Source organism: Apium graveolens, chromosome 9 (assembly GCF_009905375.1).
Source record: "Apium graveolens cultivar Ventura chromosome 9, ASM990537v1, whole genome shotgun sequence".
Lineage (NCBI taxonomy): Eukaryota > Viridiplantae > Streptophyta > Magnoliopsida > Apiales > Apiaceae > Apium > Apium graveolens.
Genome location: NC_133655.1, coordinates 239,963,834 through 239,972,604, shown reverse-complemented (window position 1 = coordinate 239,972,604; position 8,771 = coordinate 239,963,834). Strand labels below are relative to the sequence as shown.

At 36.6% G+C, this 8,771-nt stretch overlaps 1 non-coding gene across 1 annotated transcript; it reads right to left on the bottom strand.

The window, feature by feature from the left end:
- Positions 1-1,664: 1,664 nt before the first annotated feature.
- Positions 1,665-1,771, bottom strand: LOC141688702 (small nucleolar RNA R71). Its single transcript, XR_012562135.1, has one exon. It is a non-coding gene; the product is annotated as a small nucleolar RNA R71 (small nucleolar RNA).
- Positions 1,772-8,771: the final 7,000 nt, after the last annotated feature.

Sequence of the window (8,771 nt, the reverse complement as noted above, 5' to 3'; positions counted from 1 at the left end):
AAGATACGGCCAAAAGAACAAACAACAGAAAAATCCAGAAACCCTGCGCGCCCACTCCCAAACCCGTGCGCCCGCGCGGCCCTTTTTGCCCTAGAATCCTGATTTTAGTAGAAATTGATGTTTTTAAGAGTCCATGTCCATTGGGGCCTATATAAACCAATAAAAAGACATTTTTAACAAGAAGGAGCCAAGGGAGAGCATTGAGAAGACCTGGAGAGCACAAGACGGCTACGGAGAAGAAGACTTTTGTATTTTTCAATATAGTTGATACTTTTGATGCTTGTTTTCGATTTTTCTTTGAACCCTAGTACTCTTATATTGTTTATTGTCATGTTTTCATTGGAACCCATGGTGACGATGAGTTCGATTATGAAATAATCGTTGTCATGGGGTTCTAACGGATTTATCTATGGATTTTAATAGTTAATTGTTTTATAATGTTTAGTGTGTGGTGATTTATGATTTCCTAGTTTGGTTGTGCTTATTCGTCTTTGATGCGTACCTAACATCTAAGATTGTTTGTTAATTTCTATTGAAGCGACAGTGAATATAGAGGTTTAGAACTTGTCATACTGGCATAGGTTTATGTATGAATTAACATGCATAATTCGTGGGTAATTTTAACCATCTTATTCACCCTATGTAATCAAGATAGATAACTTGCTCTTCAACCGTTATGTTTTCAAATCTTATAGACATATAGGGTATAAGCATAATTGGTGTCTGCTATCATCTATATTAATTGTGGATGCTTAGTAGTAGGTATACGTACCACGAAAGTTGGCGTACACTAATTTCGTGTTATCTGATTAGTTGTCATCACCATCACATGCTAAGGTTAAAGACATAGACTTTGAATGAAGTATTTAATAAAGTTAGAATCCCGTATTTATTCTCATATAAGTAATTCAATCTTAATTCCTTTAGTTAATGTTATTTAGAATAATCTCTTAGTTAAATCAAAACTCAATTTGTTATTTGTCTTAGCATTGAATGATAACCAAACATTGTTGTATAAGCGCATATCTTGTTTAAACCAGTCTCTGTGGGAATGAACTTTAATTTAATCTATACTACTTGTGATCGCGTACGCTTGCGTGTATTTTCGCGTTTGAATTACAGCGAACAAGTTTTTGGCTCCGCTGCCGGGGATATCGGTGTTAAATTTAGTTTATGTGCTTGTCATCAGTGGTCGTTAAAGTTCACTGGCTCGGATTATTTTCTTACAAGGTTTACTTTAGTCGTGTGTTTCAGGTTCTCTAGTTTTTATTGCAATGGGAGAACCAGCAGCAGATACGAAAGCTTTGATGGATTATTCTCAACCGAAAATCAATGACATTCAGTCTAGCATTTTCAGACCAGTCATTGCTGCTAATACCTTTTCAATCAAGTCTAGCACGATTCAATGGGTACAGAAATCAGTCCAGTTTGGGGGTTCTCCAACGGAAGATCCCAATACGTACATTAGGGATTTTATAGAGATCTGCGACACCTTCAGGTTCAATGGTGTGTCTGAGGATGCAGTGAAACTGAGACTGTTCCCATTCACTCTTAGGGATAAGGCCAAGAGCTGGTTACACTCTCTACCAGCTGGTTCGATTGCTACTTGGGAAGATCTTGCTCAAAAGTTTTTCACTAAATTCTTCCTTATGGCGAAGACAACTGCAATTAGGAATTCTCTTACTCAATTTGCGCAGCAATCGGGAGAATCTCTATGTGAAGCTTGGGAGCGCTAAAAGGAGATGCTTAGGAAGTGTCCTCATCATGGAATGCCAGATTGGATGATCATCAACTGCTTCTATAACAGTTTGGGAGGGTTAGGATGAAAACACGTGCTAATATTCACGCAAGTATACGAGTTCGCAAGTAATTTAGAATTCTTTCTAGTTTATTCCCACAGAGACTCTTTTGGTTAATTTAAGATTAAGCACTTGTTCAATGATGGTATGGTTATTATTGAATGCTAAGACGATTAACAAGTTGAGATTGTTTATAACTAAGATATTAACTAACATGCAATTAACTAAGAGATTAAAGGGTTTGATTTACTATATAAGACAAACATGGGATTCTAACTTCATTCAAAGTCACTATTCTTAACCTTAGCATGAAATGGTGATGACAACTAATCAGATAACACGAAACTAGTAAATGCCGACTTTCGTTGCGCGAATACCCTACTACCAGACATCCACAAAAGAGAAAGAAGCTGAATAGACACCAAATATGTTGAGACCCTAAATGTCAATAGAATTTGACAAAATAAAAGTTTAATGTGCAAGTTATCTATCGTGATTACATAGGGCAAGTAAGATGGTTAAAATTACCTACGAATCATGCATATCAAATACATGAACATATGCTAGAAAGGCAAGTTCTAAACCACTATATTCACTTTCGCTTCAATAGAGATTAACACATTATCTTATAAGTTCGCAACGCTCATAAGATGAATAAGCACATCCAATACTAGAATATCATACAATCACCACACACTAAGATATCGAAATAAATTAACTATTGAAATCCATAAGTAAATCCGCTAGAACCCTACGATAACGATTAGTTCATAACCGAACTCATCATCACCGTGGGTTCCGATGAAAGCATGGTATAATAAACTAAGTCGTTATAAACTAAATAAATAATCAAAGTACGTAATCAAGAGTAATAGGTTCAACAAACAAGAAAACTAGCATCCAAGATTATAAAGAAGCTTGATGTAGATGTATAGCTGCTAAATAAGCTTCCATTGCAGTCATTCTGGTATCCAAGGAATCTATCTTTGTGGAAAGATCAGAATTCTTCCTGATTTGTCTCTTAAAATCAAGCATTGTAGCTTCTGTAAGTTTAGAATCCAACCTTTCAGAAATGTCCTTTTTCATTTGATCAATTTCACCTTTGATAGAAGTGACATCCTGAGTGTGTTGAAAACCTTGGATTTGTTGTAATTGAAGAGAAGCAAGGTGTGCTTGTAGGAGCTTCTTGGTGCTGGCATTTGTTGTGGATTGAAGAGCAGAGTGTGTCTGACTTATAAGTTGAATGAGGGTGGTCTTGAAATAGTGGTCATCACATTGCTTTGAAAATTCCCCAGGATGGCATACCAGATCTGGAACTAGGGCCTACTTCTCCCCCTATGTCCAGTGACCCCTTTTCAATTGCATCACCAACGAAATCAGCAGATTCCCCAGTCCCATAGTCAACATCATCATCAGCTCTAGGTGGCATAGTTGTAATGGCATTATTAGCTCTTTACATTGACTGGGTGGTATGCACCAAGTTCAGTATTCTTTCTGTATGTTCATTGCCCTGTCCAGCCAAAATTTGATATGCTGGAACAGGATGAGTAAATGCCTCAGCATCCAAAGAGATGGAACTTATAATAGCTTAATTATGCTGAGATAGTCTCTCAATGTCTGCATCATTGGCATTCATTGACTCACTAGCAATGATATCCACCCTTATTCCTCATGTACCTGCATTTCTCTCAATTTCTCTCTCTTTTCACATCAAGGGCTCCCCTTGGCTCCTCGCCCTCATACCCTCACCTTCACCATCTAAGGTGGGACTCCTCTCATTCACTTTTGCTAGTCCTGAAGAAATGGACTGCATTTGTTCACTCTTTTTCTCTCCTTTTTCCTGGGAGCAACCCAGACTCTCACTCAAATCACTCCCTTCCCTCAGTCTTAAGAGTGATTGCACTACTATTAAGTCTTCTGCACTTGTAAGAATTGAAGAAATTTGAAGTTATGCAGAGACACCCGACGGATGATGAATATCCATCGGGTTAGTAGTATGGCTATTTGACGGATGATTGCTGTTATGCTTATCCGTCGGGATACAATCACTACTCGACGGATGATGAATATCCATCGGGATAGTAGAAATGAAAGAGTTTGAAGTGGAGACTATTGTAGACTCTGTGCAGATTGATGCAAATTTTGGCACAGATGTCTCAACAGTCTCTGAAAGGAATGGTAAATGAGCCAACAAATCATCTAAAAGATGATGCTCACTTACTTGGATATTTGGCTTCTCCAAGAGAGTTAAAGATGGAGAATTTGGAAGTGATGTATTGATCATGTCAACATCCAGTGAGTGTGTGGGATAATTTGGTGTATCAGGTGCTTCAATTATGAGAGATTTTAGCTGTGACTCCATATTTATTGGAGCCACATCAACCTGACTTTGAGAAGGTGCAGTGACTGGGTCTTTAGCACCAGTTTGCACTAAGTGTGTGCCATGTGCATCCCCAAGGGTTTTGGTTTCTTCTTTCTGATATAGGTTTGAGGTGAGCTTGTGTCCCTTACCCTCTTGGCCTGTGCTCTTGGCTGACAGCTTTGTTCAATAGTCACATCCTTTTGGGAGGATGCAACTAGTAATGAGCTTAAATCCCTTTTAAGCACTGCAGTTTGTTGAGAAACTGCAGTGTGGCTAGACTGGAAAACACTCACCTCTCCAACCTTATTCTTAGGGCTTCTTTGATTTTCACCCTGTCCCTCACCTTTCTTACTCTCCTTCACACTCCCCTCTTTAGGTTTAGTAGATTTTACAACTGATTTCTTTTGAAAGAAATCAGAGGGGGCTTTCTTAGCTTTGGATTTTGGAATTTTTATTTTGGCAGCTTGGGTAGGAATTTGTTTGGTCATTGGCACAGATGCCACAGCTACACTAGAAGGCAAAAAAATGTAAGAGGTTGGAAGAGTAGAGATAGAAGAAATTACCTCACTTACCTGAGGTCTCTCAATTACTGGAAAATAGAATAAGGGCACCTCCTTGTGATGATTTTTTCTATTTAAATCTGTAATAATCCTTCTTTCTTAAACCCAACAATTCAGCTTGTTGGTTGGGTTCTCAATCACAATATTCTCAATAAGATGGTTAGCAAGCATCATAAAGAATCTAGCATAATAGACACTTTTACCTCTCTTATTAAGTTCTCCTAACTTAAAGCCTAAGTCAAACATAACCAAATCACTGAAATTGAAGTACTTATCAGTAACTAGCATGTAAAGCATGTTAAGCATGGATATATTGATAGAGTCAAAATTGATAACCTTACCAGAAAACACTTTAGTTACCACATCACACAGATAACTCCATTCTTTCCTAAGACCCAACCTTCTAATTTCACTTAACTTAGAGGTAGATAGTGCATAGCCCATGGAATTAAGCATGTTAACAATGTCAGTGTCTGTGTTTGAAGCAGTTACAGTATTATTAGGAATCCTAAGGCATGCTTTGACAATATCACTATTTATGCAAAACTGCTAACCTTTTAGGGTGAATGTGATGGTCTTGTATGTTGAGTTATAAACTACAGTTGTCCATATCTCTTCTACAACCTCACAATAAATAGTGGGTGATTCCAGCATGGCACAGTTGAGTTTGCAGTTCTTCACAAAATCCATCATTTTGTGATAGTCACCAGAATATTGAATCTCCTTGTTTACTAAAGCTGAGAAGTTGTTTTTCTCATAGATGTAACCGGTTTGAGACATGATTTTCACTACAGGTGCCATTGCTAAAGATTTGGAAGTTTGCAGAGAGAGAGTTTGCTTTTGAGAAGAAAAAAATTAGAGCAATTGAATCTTGAGAATGATAAAAGAAAAGATTGAAAATGAATTTAGCTTTTATACTATCTCAGAGATAAACTGATAAAAATAATAAAGTGAAATAAAGGACCAATAAAAATTTCCCAAAATAGCTGTTTAAAAAAATGAATAAACTGTAAAAATTCCATCACTTATCCATCGTGTCATGCTTATAAACTATAAGTATACTCGATGGATAATGTTCAGAGAATTAACGGCTAGGATTGTGACAATTCGACGGGTGAGGATAAATCAGTTATCCGTCGAGTTATAAAATTTTCCAGAAAAATAATTGATTTTTATAGACAAATTGTATTCCGACGGGTGATCAAACTCGATGGATAATGAGCATCCGTCGGGATGTAAATTTTTACTTAGCCAAAATTTCATCAAAATGGAAAAATCAATTAAATTTCTGGCTGCTTAACAACTTGCAAAACATCTGAAATGATTCAAGAATAATTGAGCATACCTAACTCACTTACCAACCTTGAAAAGGTGGATTCATCAAGTGGCTTGGTAAATAAGTCTGCAAGTTGTTTTTCACTTGGAACAAAATACAGTTCCACAGTACCATTCATCACATGTTCCCTTATGAAGTGGTACTTGATGTCTATGTGCTTTGTTCTTGAATGCTGTACTGGATTTTCAGTGATGGCAATTGCACTTGTGTTATCACAGAAAATAGGAATCCTATCCACTTGTAGACCATAGTCCAACAATTGGTTTTTCATCCACAAAATCTGTGCACAGCAACTACCAGCAACAATATATTCAGCTTCAGCTTTAGAAGTAGAAACTGAATTTTGCTTTTTACTGAACCAGGACACAAGCTTGTTTCCTAAAATTGACAGGTTCCTGTTATACTTTTTCTGTCTATTTTACAAGCTGCATAATCTGCATCTGAATAACCAGTTAGATCAAAACTAGAATCTCTAGAGTACCAAATGCCAAGTTTTAGTGTTCCCTTGAGATATCTGAAAATTCTCTTTATAGCTACTAAGTGAGATTCTCTAGGATCAGCCTGAAATCTAGCACAAAGATAAGTAGCAAACATTATATCTGGCCTACTAGCTATTAAGTACAGAAGTGAGTCAACCATGCCCCTATAGCTTGAAATATCCACATACTTTTTAGTAGTGTTTAATTCAAGCTTAGTTGCAGTGGCCATGGAAGTTTTTGCAGATGTGCAATCCATTAGTTCAAACTTCTTTAAAATATCATGAATGTATTTAGTTTGACTAATGAATATTCCATCACTAACTTGCTTAACTTGCAAACCAAGAAAGTAAGTTAGTTCTCCCATCATGCTTATTTCATACTTACTTTGCATCAATTTGGCAAACTTTTTGTAAAGTTTTTCATCTGTAGAACCAAATATAATATCATCTACATAAATTTGAACAAGTATACTAGAGCCATTAACATTTTTAAAGAATAAAATTTTATCAACAATACCTCTTGTGAAGTGATTTTCCAAAAGAAACTTTGATAAAGTGTTATACCAGGTTCTAGGTGCTTGCTTCAGTCCATAAAGTGCTTTCAAAAGGTAGTGAACATGATTTGGGAGATTTGGGTCTTCAAAACCAGGAGGTTGACTAACATAGACTTCCTCCTCCAAATCTCCATTCAGAAATGCACTTTTGACATCCATTTGATAGACCTTGGAATTGGCATGAGCTGCATAGGCTAAGAAAATTCTGATGGCTTCAATTCTTTCAAAAGGAGCAAAAGTTTCATCAAAATTTATTCCTTCTTATTGACAATAGCCCTTAGCAACCAATTTGGCTTTGTTCCTTACTGCTATGCCATTTTTATTCATCTTGTTTCTGAATACCCATTTGGTGTCAATTGGATTCTTTCCTTTAGGCTTGGGTACTAGCTTCCATACCTTGTTCCTTTCAAATTGGTTTAGCTCCTCCTGCATAGCTAAAATCTAATCAGGATCCAACAAAGCTTCTTCTACCTTCTTTGGTTCCTCCTTAGATAGGAAGCTACTATATAGACATTCTTCTTGAGTTGCTTTCCTTGTTTGAACTCTAGAAGACACATTACCAATGATGAGCTCAAAGGGGTGATCTTTTGTCCATTTTCTTTGTTGAGGTAGATTAGCTCTAGATGAAGAGGCCTCATTATTGTCTTGATGTGTGACTGAGTTTTGATTATTTGAAACTCCCCCTGAGTTTGTGAATCTTTGATTTGAGAAAGGAGAATTTTCTGTAAGTGATCTATTCTGACTTTCAGCTTCTTTTGATGACCCGACGGATGATACATTTTGTGTTCCGACGGATGAAGTTGATTGTCTCCCTACGGATAAAGCAGTTTGGCTCCCGACGGATGAAGCATTTTGTAACTTGAAAGATGTTGAATTTTGTGCTTCATTTGTAGTATATTTTTCTACATTATCCTTTTCCATTGTTTCCTGATCACTTTCATCATCACTATCATCACTAACCATCTCCACATTATCAAATTTGAGAATCTCATGAGAATCTTCATCTTGCAGTCCTTCAATCTTTTTATCATCAAATACAACATATATTGATTCCATAACAATGTTGGTTCTTAGATTGTAGACTCTATATGCTTTTCCCACAGTATATCCAATAAAAATTCCTTCATCTGCTTTAGCATCAAACTTCCCATGTTGATCAGTTTGATTTCTCAAGATATAACATTTGCAGCCAAAGACATGAAAAAAATTTAGAGTTGGTTTCTTCTTCTTGAACAATTGGTAGGGTGTTATACACTTTGCTTGATTAATCAAAGAAATGTTCTGAGTGTAGCAGGCAGTATTCACAGCTTCAGCCCAGAAATATGTTGGTAACTTTGATTCTTCAAGCATTGTCCTTGCATCTTCAATAAGAGATCTGTTCTTTTTTTCCACTACTCCATTTTGTTATGGAGTTCTTGCTGCAGAAAACTCACGCATTATCCCATTCTCTTCACAAAATGATCTTCTCACAGAATTCTTGAACTCAGTTCCATTGTCACTCGTGATTCTTCTTACTTTAAAATCAGGATGATTGTTGACTTGCCTTATGTGCTTGATGATGATTTCACTAGCCTCATCTTTAGACTTTAGGAAATATGTCCAAGAGAACTTTGAGAAATCATCTACAATTATTAGGCAAAATCATTTCCTTGAGATGGACAACACATTGACTGGTCCAAACA